Raw genomic sequence first — 15,959 nt, 5'->3', positions numbered from 1 at the left:
AGGGGCAGTTTTGGGGAAAGGGAGGAGAAAGATGCCAGCTTTAGACAAGGAAGTACAACTTCACCCTCGTGTCCAGTGACGCCCTTTTAAAAAGACATGCTTCCTGAGCGTCAAACCAGTTAAATTCTAAGGTGATGGAAGGTAGTTTGGCAGCTGTGCCAAAGGAACAGACTGTCTCCCAGATACATTTGGTTCAGTTCCCAAAAGCCTCTGGTTTAAGAATAATCCTGACCAGGTCCTCCAAGGTTGGGGAACGTTGCTTCCCCAGAAAGGAGGAGGCCCTGAGCAACTGAGGGTCCCGTGATGCCAGTCCCCAAGGCTTGTGCTTTCACTGCCCAGGCCCAAGGCTGGGCTGCTAGCTTCCAGCTCGTTGTGATATCCACTGTCTGGGGAAAGGGTCACCAGCATACAGGAGGCGCTTCCCAAATCTCCATCAAATGGATGCCCGTCTGAACTACAGCTGCTGGTCCAAATAGTCCTTGGGTCTACCGCCAGGGATAAAGGAACAAGATAATCCCACAGACATTTCTCTTAATTATATTCCCTCCCAATAGAACTCTTTGTTAGGTTAAGATATAATAATTTTTCTCTGTGCTGAATGGTGCTGTGGAAAGAGCACCGGCTGACAGGGCAAGCTGCTTGCTGGCCCTTTCAAGTTGGTTGGACGAGATCAGAGTCACTGTGCTCTTTGGGTAGGGTTGCCAGATTTACAAATAAGCACATACATACTGCTAGGGACATATTTATATACTAAAAAAGCGATTCGTAGTTTATTTAATTGGGTATATTATTTGGTGACCCAACCATCTGATGGAAGTGGGGAAACAATGGGGGCAGAAGTGAGGGTTCAGGGGTTCTCTTCAGGGCCAGGGAGGCCAGGCCTGAGCCTGCAGTGGTGCAGGTCCTGACTACTGAGGGCTGCTAGGGTCTTCAGGTTGGAGCTGACAGGAAGCAGGGGGCGCTGAGCATCCCCCCAGACCGAGGTACGCAGACAAAGAGGCAGCTCTGAGTGTGCTGTGCACCCAGGGCCCTTGGTCCTGCTGCCTGTTTCCTTGTGAGGTGGTCCCAGTCTGGGGCAGCAGTAGAGCTTTTGATGGGTTCTGGAAAGAAATCAGGACACTTGGCTCCCCCTTCCTTAACATTTGGCTTTTGGCAAATCATGGCTCCTCTCTGGGCCAGAGGAGGTTGGTTCTCAATGCTGACTGAATCCTAGAATCACCTGTGGGAAGTTATAAAAGACAACAGGGTCCCACTTCCAGAGATGATGATTCAACTGGCCTAGGGAGATCCAGATATCAGTTTAAACACACACACACACACACACACACACACACACACACACACACAAAACATCCCCAGTGATTCTAATGCTCAGCCAGGCTTGAAAACTCAGGGCTCGATTTTGTCCAGTTCTAGGTCTTCCCACTATCTGTAGCTGCCCCAGGGTTGTGGAGCAAATGTTCACCTTATCAGATCCACCTGGTGTAATGCTTGGGATGAATTCATGAACAAAATAAGCCACAACACTGTGTCCCAAAATATCTCATAGGTTTTTTTGTTTGTTGGTTGGTTGGTTTTATTTTATCATCCTCAGTGTTCTCAGATTTTGGAGAAACAATAAGCTGAGTGCACGCTGGCTTGTTTTCTTGCAGTACGAGGACGAGGGTGGCCAAGTTCCTCCAAAGCACCTCCTTACAGCAGATGGGAGTCCTTGCGCTGATGCCTGGAATGTTCCACAGTTCTTCAGTGACTTCCCCGCCACTTGCTAGCAAGGTAACCTTGGGCAAGTTACTGAAACCCTCTGCACCTCAGTTTTCTCATCCATGCTGTTTATCACGGGGATAATACTACCCACCTCACAGCGCTACTGGTGAAGATAAAATATTCATTCATGGAAAGAACTGAAAACAATGAGACGTGGTAAGTTCTCAAAAATGTTATCTCTTATTATTTCTAGAGAAGTGTGTGTGTGTGTGTGTGTGTGTGTGCGCGCGCGCGCGCGGGGGAGGCAAGAACTGGCCAACCTCTTGGCCATTGCACTTGTTTCACCCGTATTCATTGGTGTTTCTGGGAGGATGTTGACATTGCTGTTTATATATCAAGATTATATTATTGGGAGGATTGGAAACGCCATTTACAAAATTATTCAGTGCTAACAGTGGATACTGGAAAAGTGGATGGTGCTGCCACAGATAGACAATTTCGCACAATACTAGTGCAGTAAGGAATTCTTTCTCACACTGTTTTCGGCCTGCCTCCATCTCTTGCATCCGTAGACAGTTCAACATCTCACAAACCTGCAAAGGTTCCGATTCTGGGTCTCAGGGCGCCCCCGCGTGGCCAACTGGGAGAACGGCTTTCCGGGAAGTCACAACCAGGGAGCTCCAGAAGGGACAACATGACCACATGGATGCTTCCACGGCTGGCAGCTCCTGCCGAGCTTCTGTTTCCTGCGATTCTGGAACGTGCCCGCGCCCAGGGAGCGGTTGGAGCGGAGGCTGAGGTCCCGGGTGCACCTCCACCTCGTGGCGTTTAGACATGCCGGGCGTTCAGATTTGTCCCAGTGATGTTCTGCATGGGGAGGGTGGGGGCGCAATCCTGCACGACTGTGGGTTGTCTTGCGTCTCCCATGGCTTCCAAACAGACCTCCAGACACTGCTGTGGGTGAAATCCTGTCAGTGATGATCTCTGCTCATATACACTCAAAATTGTGGTCTCTGCCTTGTTGTCTGCATACTTTTTCCAGGACTGTCCCTTAGTATATATATATATTCTGGGAAGACTGTGCTTTATTTTCTTTGGAATTTTATTCAGAGTTTTTCAGGATTTTGGAAAAAAATCCCCCTTGGCAATGCTTAACTCTTATTTCAAGAAGTCGCGTATAGAGGAAAAGCAACTTCTCTTAAATTCATCCTTTACTCAGTATCTAGTAGGTGAAAGCCTCTAACTACTTCATCAAGTCTCTGGTGAGGTCTTATCCAAGCATTTACACGCAAAAATGAATATTATTTTATTATAAACTGCCTTTTCTTTCTAGCTTATGACAGTCAGAACATTTAATTTTTAAATTCTCTTTGAGATCTGATGATATCTGTGAAATTTATTTCGGGAGACTGAAGGGGGTGTTAAGATTTATTTGCTTTAAAAGCGGTGTTGGGTCTGTTGGTGATGAGCTCCACTGTTCCAAAGTAACAGAAGGAGCAAAAGCTAGATGTCAAGGTCTCCAGAGAAACAGAACCAGGAGGATATATATATACAGAGAGAGAGAGAGAGAGAGAGAGAGAGAAGGGAGATTTATTACAGGAGTTAGCTTATGCAATTATGGAGTCTGAGAGATCCCACGATTTGCTGTCTGTAAGCTTCAGAGTCCGAAGGCCAGAGAACCAGGAGCTCTGATGTCCAAAGGCAGGAGAAGACAGATGTCCCAACTCAAGCGAAAGGGCAAATTGGCCCCCCCTCCACCGTTATGTTCCGCTCAGGCCCTCAGTGGATTGGATGGTGCCCATCTGCATTGGTGAGGGCCATCTTTACCCAGTCTATGGATTCAAATGCTAATCTCTTCTGGAAACATCCTCATAGACACACCCAGAAACAGTGTTTCACCAACTATCTGGGCATCCCTTAGTCAAGTTGACACATAAAATGAACCATCACAGTCTCTGTCAGTGGAGGTCTTTAAGTTATTTCCTGGCTCCTTTTCCCCACAGGCAGAGACTGTGGCCGCCTTTCCCACACCGTGTGATGGTACCTCTCATTTCCCCATTGCAGAGAAGCTTTGTAAAAGGGAGTAGAGATTCAAGCTGCCTTTGGAGAGAGAGAAAAGATTAGGAAGCCTCATTTGTGGCATCTGCTCTGTCTCAACCTTGCTCTGCGATTGTGAGCAAGTTACTTGCCCTCCCTGGGCCCCTGAATCTTCATCTGGTAACCAGGGGCTGAAAGTTTTGAGCGCTGACGTCCTCTTCAGGTGGGTGTGTGGAAGGTCTCACCTCCTGCCCCGGCCCTCCAAGGTAGGCTCACCTGGTCTTGGGGATGCTGGGCACCTGCAGCAGGGCCCAGCCAGAGTCTGAGCTCTCAGAGCTCTGGGCCCTTGGGCCCTCGACATGCAGAGTGCCATCGGGGCCTTCCAGGCTGGCCCCTCAGGAGCTGCCTACTGGCTGTGACCAGTGACGGTCAGCTCACTGTCTCCTGACACAGCCCACCTTCCCTGGGCAGCTCCAACTGTCCAAATGGGCCTCCCCGCTGGCCTGGCCAAGTGGACACTCCTGTCCCTACAGTGACCTTCAGAAATGGAAGCAGCTTTCCCATCTCCTCAATCATCCCAGCCCTTCAGTCATCCCAGCTCCAGTGTAACCCTCCCCAGTCACAACTTCTCATAAGCAGCTGCTTCTCGCAGGGTGTGGTCTTCATAGAAACCATGGTTGGGAGCCCTCATGAAGGATGTGCCCTCCTCCTGCTGTGGATGGATCACAAGTGTGGAGTGTAGACCTGACCGCCTTCCCGCAGGGCTGGGCTCTGGGCCAGAGGCTCCCCTGGTAGATAGAGAAGCCATTTTCCTGATGCCGTCATCTGATAGGTTCCCTCCATGGCTGACACCTGGGGTCGTTTTATTTCTTCCTCAAACTATGTGGCTGGCCTGCCTGTGTGCTTTGGTTCCACTCCTGTAGGATGGATTATCCCAACAGCAGCCTTGCCAGGCTTTCCTCGTCAAGCTGGATTTCATAGAAATTCCAGAGACTCTGGGGTCAGCCTTCATAGAGAGATCCTTCATGGGCAAAGACATTCCTTTTGTGGAGTGGGGAGCACTGATGACCCTGCGAGGCTGAAAAAGGTGGCATTTGCCTATAAGGCCTTTGAAGCAGGCGTGCTGATGGTCTGGAAGGCTGGTGTGCTCAGGCTGCTACAGCTTCATGGGGCCTCATCTTGTCAGCTGCAGAAGCAGAAGCTCGGTCCTGAGAACGACAAAGGAATGAGGAGAAGAGACTGTTTGATGCCCTTGCTAATTAGACAAACGGTTCTGGAATAATACTGACATTTTCTTCCTGCTCAAGGGACCAGGCTCCAGCTGACTTTTGTGTCCATGCTTGAGAGAGATCTTTGCCCTTCCCAGGAAAGCCTTTCAGAGACTGTCCCACTGAAGTCCTTCTGCTAGCAGAGACCAGGATTGGATACCACCCCTCAGGATTCGGGACAATCTTGTGTCCCATGTTGAACTGAACATTCAGCACAGTGGGACTGAATTTTTTTGCTGGAAACTCCTTGAGCTGGAAGTGATGAATTTGGAGAGCAACCTTCCTGGGGGGCTCCCATGTTCTGTCTTCTTTGGACCAGTCCAGCACACAGGAGGAAACTCAGCTTTGTTTTTCATGGTCTGTATAATTTATACAAGCAACAGGGACCCAGCCTGCATCCCCTACTAATATAGAGTTCTCTCTACGAAATATAGATAATTTTGTCCCCTATGGCAGCCGGAGGGGGAGGGGAGGGAGGGTATGAGGAGGAAGGTTAAGATCCATCCTCTGGGGCAGCAGAGGGCAGGGGCAGGGGCAGGGCCAGGCCAGGGCAGGAAGGCACCATCAGCATTGACAGGGAGGGGTCTGGGGAGGGGCTACAGGAAAGCAGCCAGGGGCTGGGGGCCCAGGAGATGGGGGTGCCAGCGTGGGGGTCAGTATTTGTGGTGGGCGGGGGTCCACTAGTGTCTTTGGTAGGGGCTGAAGGTACCACCAGTGGGGGACAGGGGTTGCACAGGAGTCTCATCAATAGAAATAGGGTAAAGGTGAGAGGGTCGGGGTTGGGGTGACCTCAGGTCCTAGGAACCCAGGAGCCGAGTGGCTGCCGGGACACTCCCGGTCCATTTACGCAGTGCCCCTCCCCCAGGAGCAGGGGTCTGAACTTCTGCCAGTTCCGTTGGTTCAGCCAAATCGCTCTTAACCAAGAAGTTGATCGTTTCTCATAATTAGATTTCACCTCTGCCTCGGGGAATCATGGATTTGGGAAATTCACAGATTTCAGCGTGGGAGCCAATTCAATCACCTCTTTAGAGGTGGCGTGTTTTCTTCTCTTGCCAAATGTGAGGAGTCTCTCCCTGCAGTCATTGCGGTGGTGAGCTTGCCTCAAGGGACTTCTGTATCCCCACCGAAGCTCTAATCCATGAGGTTCCCTCCCACATGGCCCCAGAGGATTCCCAGGTGGGTGCAGCTGTCAGCATCTCAGAGGGACAGCGGGTCTCGCTGAGGCTGCGCCATCCTCAGGCACACCAAGCGCCAGCCCTGCTGACCACCTGACAACCACCTGGCCTCCTGCCTGCCTGCAGCCGCATCCTTGGCAGCCCCCGCTGTGCAAATTTCAGCCCTCAAACCACACATAGTGACCACCCCTGTGAAGGCACTTCATCAACCCTGATGTCCTCTGAGCAGCCGTGACCCTCAAACTTCAGCCCTCCTGTCACTGCTGCCTTGCCCAGAACACCAGTCTTTGCGGTCTTCAAAACCATGGCTTGTTCGGGGACGGAGGCCCCGTGGGATATGCTTCCCTCTGCCTAGATTTAGTCCCTCTCCAGCAGGGAGCACACTGCCACGCTGTGGGGCTGAGCCCATCCAAGAAGGAAGCTCCCATTCACCATTCACTGCATGTCCCAGGAGGTTCTACAGCCAAGGCCTCCCTCTCTCCCGATCAACCTTTCCCCTAAAAACACCCACATGCTTTTGCCACCCCTGTTCTCAGCAGCACAGAAAACACTCAGCTCACTGACCCCTTGTTTCTCCCCTGTGCCCCTCCTAGGGCTGCAATGGGTTACCATCGACTCACCTGCTGCAGTGTGTTCTCAGCCTGTCTCTGAAGTGTGGCTCTTTTGTGGCTTTTCCCCAGCTGTGCCATCAGCCTTGGTACCCACAGGTTGTCCCTGGTGCCTTTGAGGCTGAGAAAGTTGCGGGGGAGAGAGGCGAGCCCAGAACAGAACTCTTCCCATGGGAGGAATCCCATGGAGTTACCTGAAGCCAGTGTGGGCACACACCTTCTCCTGCCCACAGGAGGGGACATACGACTTCTTGGGAGAGGAAAGGGGTTAGACTGAACCCTAGGAGGCTGAACAAGGAGATTTTTATTCAGTCCCTGGTTGGATTCTATTTTTGCTCCAAAATCTGTGTCAGACATCATACTTTTGGCATCTGTGAAGCTGGCAAACTTGTGAACACCCTCAGAGTCCTAAAACTTGCATTTGTGGAGTTAGCACATCCTAATAAACAGCAGGCCGAAGCCTTAGGGCAGGGGTCCCCAACCCCCAGGCCGGGGACAGTCCGCAGCCTGTTAGGAACCAGGCCACACAGCAGGAAGCGAGCGTGAGGCAGGAGCGAAGCTTCGTCTGCAGCTCCCCATGGCCCCCCATCACTCACATTACTGCCTCAGCCACCTCCCACCCCCCAACCCCTCCCTAACGCCCCCCGCTCCCGCCTCCCACGTAAAAATTGTCTTCCCACGAAACTGGTCCCTGGTGCCAAAAGGTTGGGGACCGCTGCCTTAGGGCGTTTGCAATAAGTATTATTAGATCCACTGCCTTTGCCCACAAACACGTCACCTATTTAAATTGAAATAGAAGAACTCGTTCATACAAAATTTCACTATCCAACCTCTACACTCTCCAAATTAGAGCTCTAACCAGGAAAAAGAAAAATGTCTCACGAGCAGCCAAAGTAAGTTTCCAGTGCCTTGGATGAAAGCTCGTGCATTTGCTCAAAGAAATATTCCTGCACTCAGGGTCTGTTCACTTTTATGTTAGACACAAGTCCATCACGTTTCGTCATATGGTTTCCAGACTGTAGTAGATTAAAGGCAAAAAATGTAAACTGGGAGGAGGGTGGCAGTCCTGCTGGAGACTTGCTAGCAACAAACAAAGAGACACAAAAATGGCAGAATCAAACACGAATTCCCCAAGAGGCGCAGCTGGGCCATTGAGTGGCGGGCCCTTGGGTAGCTCCCAAGGTAACACGTATTCCAGCGCAGAGCTGGAGGTAAATAATAAGCCCTGGTGGATAACGATGGCCCGAGCTGCCTGGAAAAGTCCACGTTATGTACAACACTGGCTTGATTTGCGGTCCCCTGAAAGCAGAGCTTGGGGCATGGGCTTGGATGCAGTCTAATTGGGAGGTGATCCCAGGAGGCAGGCGCCTGCGACAGGGAAGGAGGAAAAAGCAACATACAGATGACTGCCGAAGCTGCTCTGGGTAACGGGGCTGACTCCAGAAGGACTGCCTGAGAAGCATCCAGAACGACTCTAGGAGGCAGAGCATTTACCCAGCAGCTCCCACCCCCACCTCCCAGCCGCCCCCCCTTCCGGAAGTGGGCTCGAGGATGGCGGAGGATGGAAAGCCCGCCGAACCCGGAAGCTGCTGCTGAGAAACGGCCCGGATGAGGGCGGCTGCTTCGAGCACCCTGATTACAGCAGCCGCTGCGAACTCTAAGGGGTGTAAATGTTATCAATTAACAGGGCGTGTGCTCAGTTATCCAGAAGATGAGTCGATCCAGAATGGTCCTTCATGAGGGCGCAGGGCTCACAGTGCCCCGGGGGATGTTGAAAGAGCTCCTGTGCTGGCGGATGTGCTCCTGTCAGGGCCAGAGCCTATGGGAGCTGTTTTCAGCGGAGGCTCCTGGCGACTCTTCGTTAATCCCGGCGTCAGCCCACCGGACACTTCAGTGCCACTCCTACTGCCGCCTCCTTCAGCCGCTTCTCTGGAGGCGCGATGCCTTCACTCGTCCCCAGATGTTGCCTGGTGTCTTTGGTCAGGCTTCCCAGAAGACCTTGAGGTGAGGGTCCAGATGCGGGTGATTTCTCATCAGGAAGTGATCCTGGGAGAGGCTGGTAAGAGAGTGGGAGAAGATGACAGGGACGTGGTGGGAAGTCTAGCAGTATGCGACCTCAGACAGAGAACCAGCCCCAGCCCGGGCCTGCAAGAAAGCTCTGGAGTGTAAATTATTTCCCAGTTTGCCCTAGCTGGCCCCAGTGGTGGGAGGAGAGCTCTGCAAAGAGTCACAGATGCCTTGGTCAGGGGTGAAAGCACGCAGAGGCTGGGGAAGGGTGCACGGAACCAGTGAAGGTGGCCCTGGGGATCTGGGAGCATTGCCATTGTCCACTACAGTTGGGTCCTACTGTGAGCCCGGCGCTGGGCTAAGGTGTGGTTTTGCTGTGTTTACTCTCTATCCACTGGGGGAAGGAGCTGGTTCTGGTTACCCCTGCCTTCAAGTGCACAAGACCCTAGGAGACCTGAGTCCTCCACTGGGTCCTGTGACCACAGGGCCTCAGTTTCCCATGTATTAATGAGGGGGGTTGACTTGTAAGACAGCCTCCCGCAGTGGTCACTGAAGCCTGATGTGGTGGCGTGTGCATACGGAGAGAACGCACTTTTTAGTTGTCATTTGTCGTTTCTTATCTAGAGATATATGATTAAAATTCTATTATAAGGGCTTCACTGGTGGCGCAGTGGTTGGGAGTTCGCCTGCCGATGCAGGGGACGTGGGTTCGTGCCCCGGTCCGGGAAGATCCCACATGCCGCAGAGCGGCTGGGCCCATGAGCCATGGCCGCTGGGCCTGCGCGTCCGGGGCCTGTGCTCCGCGGTGGGAGAGGCCACAGCAGTGAGAGGCCCGCATCCCGCAAAAAAAAAAAAAAAAAAAAAAAAAAAAAAATTCTGTTCTAAGGCTGATGATGAGACACACAGACTGTTTAATGAGATGGTAGGGTGGAATCCTAGGAGCATTTTACTTCTGTAAATTCAATCCTAAGATCTAAGGAGAAAGGTTGAGGGTCGTGCCAGCGAGAACGAGAGAGGAGGTGGGGCAGGTAGGTAATTTTAGGTGGATTTTTTTTTAACTGAAGTATGGTTGATTTACAATGTTTCCGGCGTACAGCAAAGTGATTCAGTTATACATACATACATATATAGGTATATATATATTCTTTTTCAGATTCTTTTCCATTATAATTATTACAAGATATTGAATATAGTTCTCTATGCTATACAGTAGGACACTGTTGTTTATGTATTTTATATATAGTAGTGTGTATCTGTTAATCTCAAACTCCTCATTTATCCCTCCCCCACCCTCTTTCCCTTTTGGTAACCCTAAGTTTGTTTTCTGTCTGTGAGTCTGTTTCTGTTTTGTAAATAAGTTCATTTGTATCACTTTTTTAGATTCCACATATAAATGATATCATATGTATTTGTCTTTCTCTGACTTACTTCACTTCGTATGCTAAACTCTAGGTCCATCCACGTTGCTGCAAATGGCATTATTTCATTCTTTTTTATGGCTGAGTAAAATTCCACTCTAAATACGCACCACATCCTCTTTATCCGTTCACCTGTCCATGGACATTTAGGTTGCTTCCACGTCTTGGCTGTTGTAAATAGAGCTGCTGTGAACATAGGGTACATGTATCTTTTTGAATTCAAGTTTTTGTCTCTTCTGGATATATGCCCTAGGTTGATGTTTTTAGGGTGGTGAGATAGTTGAGGCAAATCAGGCTTAAGAACAAGAGGCAAGAATAAAAGATAATTACCACTTGAGGACAGGACAAAAGAAGTGTAAACAGTTGAGCTGCAGTGTCCTCTGGCTGTTGCCCACCCACATTGCGAAGAGCACAAAGGCCAGCTCTTCCCATAGTTACTGTTCCACGGTGAGGGAAGCTGGAGCTGTGTGGGCTCACTTGCACTTTAGAATCTACCATGACCCGATCGACCGCGTGGATGGTGGCTGTAGCTCTGCTCTTCGGAGCCCATCTTGGAAGGAGGGGCTTTTTGAGTGATGAGAGTTTTCCTGCCTGTCTCTAGCATCCATAAAGTATATTGGCAGGATGCGGGGACCTCTCAAAGCTGTGTGCTCCCGGCTGACCTATTCTATGCCTGGGAAGGACGCTGCACCCCAAAGAATGCTTGGGGCCGGGGTCGGGTCACGGGCGGAAGCCTGAATGCCAAGCAGTCATTAGGGGAGATTGATGGAGGGGAGCGCCTTGAGGGGGCCCCAGAGGCCTGCTGCAGTTTCATTGCGGTTATTTATGGTCTAGCTGGGGCGTCAGAAACGGGATGACAGCTCGCCGTAAGCTGACCTGGCTGGCGCACAGCCTGCAGCCTTCTGCCTGCCCATTCCTCAACTTGAGGAATGTCAGCCTCAAAGACAGTGACCAGACGTGGGAGGTGTGGAAGGAGAGATTCCAGAATGCATCCTAGCCCTGAGACCTCTTTATCCGGAGAGAGGTGTGTGTGTGCGTGCGCGGGACACATGCTGGTACCCCCTAAATATTTACATAAGCAGACATTTGTGAAATAGACATAGCACAGCTAACTGGATTCATTTTTGGGGGGGGGTGGGGGGTGGGGGTGGGTACAGGGCAAGGGAACATAAATAATCCCAAACAGCAAGTAACCCAAAAATGGTTCTTTGTAATTGGCTGGAGGAATATACGCTAAAGGTTTTTTGTTTATCTTCTTGGTTAGTTTGTGCTGTGTGTGTGTCTTTCGGCGACAGAGTACCAGTCTAATCCTATTTAATTTATCTGAGCTTTGTTTTCTTAACGGACACTGTGGGTCAAGGAGGTCCAGAAATGTCCTGGGTGCTAGGGGCTACCTGACATGGTTACTGAGGAGCTCGGACGTCTGTGGATGGTTCAGTCCACGCCAGGGACAGACAGCAGGACCTGCCACGGTGATTAGCAGCAGCCTGGCTCACAGCGGCCCAAGCAGGGTGAGGGGCCCATGGTGTGCAGCCAGAAGCCCAGGTGAGAGTCCTGGTGAGGCCACTTCCTTGTATCCCATGGGCCTTGTCACCCCTGCCGGGTCTGCCTCAGTGACCCTGTGGAGATCGAGGACACGAGGCAGGAGGAAATGCTCTGAAAACTGGAAAGCACTCCTGGTGAGGTCTGTATCATGGCATCTCTGCCTGGAGGGCCCTCCGGGGAAGGAAATGCCCACCAGAGGCAGAGGCCAAATGTCTGGTCTGGGCAACAGAGCAGCAATTCTGTGTTTGGGGCCCTGGGGAGGCGGCTCCAGGGATTCAGCCTGGGGTGGGGGGCCTCGCCCCGCAGAGCCCCAGGAGGGAGTGGGGAGGGAGGATGTGATGCTCCCTGAGAAGGAGGCTGCCTTTTGTTGGAGGACAAGCTGAAGTCACGGTGTGAGAAGTAGAAATGAGTATCACTTGGCAGTTCCATGAGGCCGCTGAGCTGAAGAGCTGAAAGGGGATCATTGCCGTTGGGTCCCTTTATGTCTTTTCATCTGTTTACTCCACAGCAAGTGCCGGAATAAGAGACCATGGTCTAAGGTGACCAATTCATAAAACCTCAGCCAGCAGTTCCAACTCTGGCGGAAAGTACCTGACCGAGAGAAGTGCAGGGGCCGCAGGACTCCAGACGAGAATTTTTGTCAGTTGTTGCACAGCAAATTACCCTGAAATGTAGTGGCTTAAAGCAGAAGTAATCATTTATTATCTCTGTGGGGGTCTGCGGGCCAGCACGCAGGCAGAGCGTGGTGGGGACAGTTTGCATCCACACCATCAAGTGGGGCCTGCTGGGCATGACCTGAAGGCCCACACTTGCCGCAGGCCCTGGCTGCGGGCACATCTTAAAGATTGGGGAAAATAAGATGTGTGAGAGGAGAGGGAAGGAGAGAGATTCCAGGTAGAGAGGCAGCGTGTGCCCAGGGCTGAGGACTTGAAGAAGCATGGAGAGTCGGTGGCAACTGCAAGAAGTTCCGTGATGCTGGGGCCGCTGGTGAGGGGCCGGGCAGGTGGGAGGTGGGGCTGCAGCGTGGAGGGGCTTAACCTGCAGTTCATTATCCCCTGGGGCTGTCAATTCCTCCAAGAATCAGACCCTCTCCCAGGAAAAAGTACTTACAGGGGCCATTTCAGAGACCCACGTCAAGGGCCCTAACCGCAGGGGACCTCAAAGGATCCCTTCCTGTCCTGTGTTCTGTGGAGCCAGCTTGGGTCCTGCACTTGCCAGTGATCTCACAGGTGTGTGTGATCTCGGGGGTCCCCAGGAGCACATCAGACTCAACCCAAATGCCTTGCCCAGCCACTGGCATCACTGAGCCCCAGCTGTTGCTGGCATCTTCTGGGCATCCTGGCTTTCCTGGCATAGATAGAGCCTCACTGTTCACTAAGTGCTTCTGTATGGTTTCTATTTTCCCGATGGGGGAGGCATGCTCTCCACTCTACAGATGGGAAACCAAGGCTCAGAGACCATTGTTCACTCGCCCAAAGTCACACAGCTAGTCGCCATCAGAATGGGCATGATGAGGTGGGTCTAACAGCCTCTCCAGGACAGCCCATTTCCACCTTGGCATCCTTTCTCCTGATGCAGGGCCTGGCATATCACTGAGCCACCTGATACCACCTTGCCCTGCCCCGCCCACGAGGCTCAGCGCCGGGACAGTGTGACCCAGGCATGGGTTTGCCTCTGCTGGAAAACCTTCAGCAGAGCCATGCTGATCCTTCCACACCTGCCTCTCCAGCACTCCAAGTCTGTGTTTCCAGTGCATGCCAGATACCCTTCCAGGGAGGCCCCTTACTCTTCCCATGTTAAAATCTGCACTCGTCATCTTTGCTCACCCTGGATGCCTCTAGTGGTCCTGCCCTAGGCATTTCCTGTATCTGGGCTTTCAAGTAGGCTTGGCCAATAGCAGGTGGGCGGAGAGACACCAGGGTATTTCTTCCCCTCTCTCTGCTCCAGGAAGCATCTCCGTCAGGGCCTGGGTCTCCTCTGTGCCCCAGCTCCCACTGCACAGGGCTGCTCTGGTTTCTGCTGGGCTGGGTTGCTCCTGGCCTTCCGGTTCTAGTTATACTGCCTCCTCTTTTCATCCCTCCTTCTCTAGACGGTGCCAGTGGTTTTTTTCCCCATTGCTAACCTCTATGCTGCCTCAACATCGTATGCAGCTTCTCAGCTTTTACATCACTATACAACCAATCCCTGTATTAAATTCCCTGTTTGAGATACCAGTGTGCTTCCTGCTGCCCAGCTGGACCCCTGACTGAGACCATTCCTTTACCCGAGGATGGCACCAAGTCAGAGCGTTCAGTCACCAAACTCACCTACCCCTCACCCAACTAGTCACCGAGCCAGAAGACTATGCCTCTGGAATCCTAAAAAAAAAACTCTCCTCCCATCTGCTGCAGCCCTGGGCAAGTCCTTATCATCTTTGGCTAGGATAGCCCCAGCAGCCTTCCACCAGGGCACGCTGCCAGCCCACCTTCCCCACAGTGGCCTGGGGGCTTTAGACAAGGTCCCCAGAACGTTCCCAATCAAGCCTGACTTCAGAGCTAGCCTTTCCAATCTGGTCCAACACTACCTTCCAGCCCTGGCCATCCTCCACATCCCCTCCTCCCACCGTGTACCCTATGGCCCTCCACCTGTGTTCACCTGTTCCTTCTGCCTGGACCACCCTGTCTTTTCTCCTGGTGAATGTCTACTGATTTTTTAAGACCTACAGCAGATACTGCCTCCTCTAGGATGAAACACATCACTCCCCTTTCTGCCTTCCATGGCACTGGGTCTGCCTCCTTAAGAGTCCTCACATGAGACGTGAGTTTCTCAGGGCTGGGACCCTGTCTGAGCCCTCCTTCTACCGAGGCACCTAGCCCTTACTCAGGAGGTCAGTCAGTCTTCTATTGGCTGGAAGGGAAAGTGCTATTGGAATCAGCTGGCCTCCCAAGCCCTTGGCGATGGGGCCTGCCCAGGTCCCTTTCCTGTTTGAACAATCGGCCAGACTCAGGGGCCTCTCCTCCCCTAACACCAGGGCTGTTCATTTCAGTGACCTTCTCAATGATCCTGGTTAATGTTTAATTTCAGTTTTTTTGTTTTCTGTAAAGCAGATAATAGGGTGGTGTAGCTGGGAATGTAATAGACCACAAGAGGAAAACAAATACCCACCCATTTTTACTTAACTACAAATTGTTTATTCCCCCCCAGATTTGGGGGGATGAATGGAAATGAAGGCCGAATGTTAAAATGTAGCCCTTCAAAATTGCTATAACCTTATACAGAACGTTGGTGATTCTCTCACCACAGGCCCTAAAGCTGGACTTTAGGAAGGCTTTGCACATCAGCAGTTTGCTGGACTCTAGAAAGACTCAGTCTTCCCGAAACTTCCATCAGTGTCTGTTTCCTGCATCACAACTCAAATGGCTTCCCGTGGGATCCTGGATAGAGCCCAAACTCATCAACCTTAAATTCAAGTCCCCCTTCCCCCTCTCTGTTCAGCCTCAGCTGCCTCTTTTCCAGCCAGACATCCTGTTTACAGATCCCAGACAGGACATGGGGTGGGGTCTCACCTCTGTACCTTCTGAGGACAGGGTAGAGGAGTGGTTAGGAGTGTGAGGTCCAAATTTGGACACGTTCAAGCTCCATCCTACCCTGGCTGTGATGGCCGCGCAGCCTCCAGGAAGCCTGCTCTGATGCCCCTGACCCACACTGTGCATCCCTTTAGTGTCCATCTACTCCAAATGCCATCCCTCCTCAATTCTCATGGACATCAAAACCTCCAATCCTGTGATACCGATTTCATGGTCATTTATTTGTGTTTCTCTAGTCTCTCCACCCGGACTCTGTGTGCCCCTCAGAGTGCCTGCATGAAAAATGACAAAAAAGGATAGAAATTCACCATGAGCTGCGGTCAGAGCTGGCCATCCAGCCTGCTTTGGGGACAGGATGCTCAATGTATCACATCTATAAGATGGGTGCCTGTAAGATAGGCCTCTGATCTGTCTCTCTTCCCTGAGAAGTCAGAAAAATAATCATGAACAAAAAACGGGTATGAGTCTCAGTGGGTGGGGTCAGCGGCTGACACTCAACTCTCATGACTCCTGAGTCATCTTGGGCAGGCCCCCTCCCACTGTGTGCTCTGTTGCAGTTTCCCTGTGTTTCCACTCCCTGCCTCAGTGCACTCCCGAGCAGACAGGACAGGAAGGACCTGGGCCTCCACAG

The sequence above is a fragment of the Neophocaena asiaeorientalis genome, unplaced genomic scaffold (genome assembly GCF_003031525.2).
Source record: "Neophocaena asiaeorientalis asiaeorientalis breed wild unplaced genomic scaffold, Neophocaena_asiaeorientalis_V1.1 scaffold293, whole genome shotgun sequence".
NCBI lineage: Eukaryota > Metazoa > Chordata > Mammalia > Artiodactyla > Phocoenidae > Neophocaena > Neophocaena asiaeorientalis.
This window is presented reverse-complemented; position numbering follows the sequence as displayed.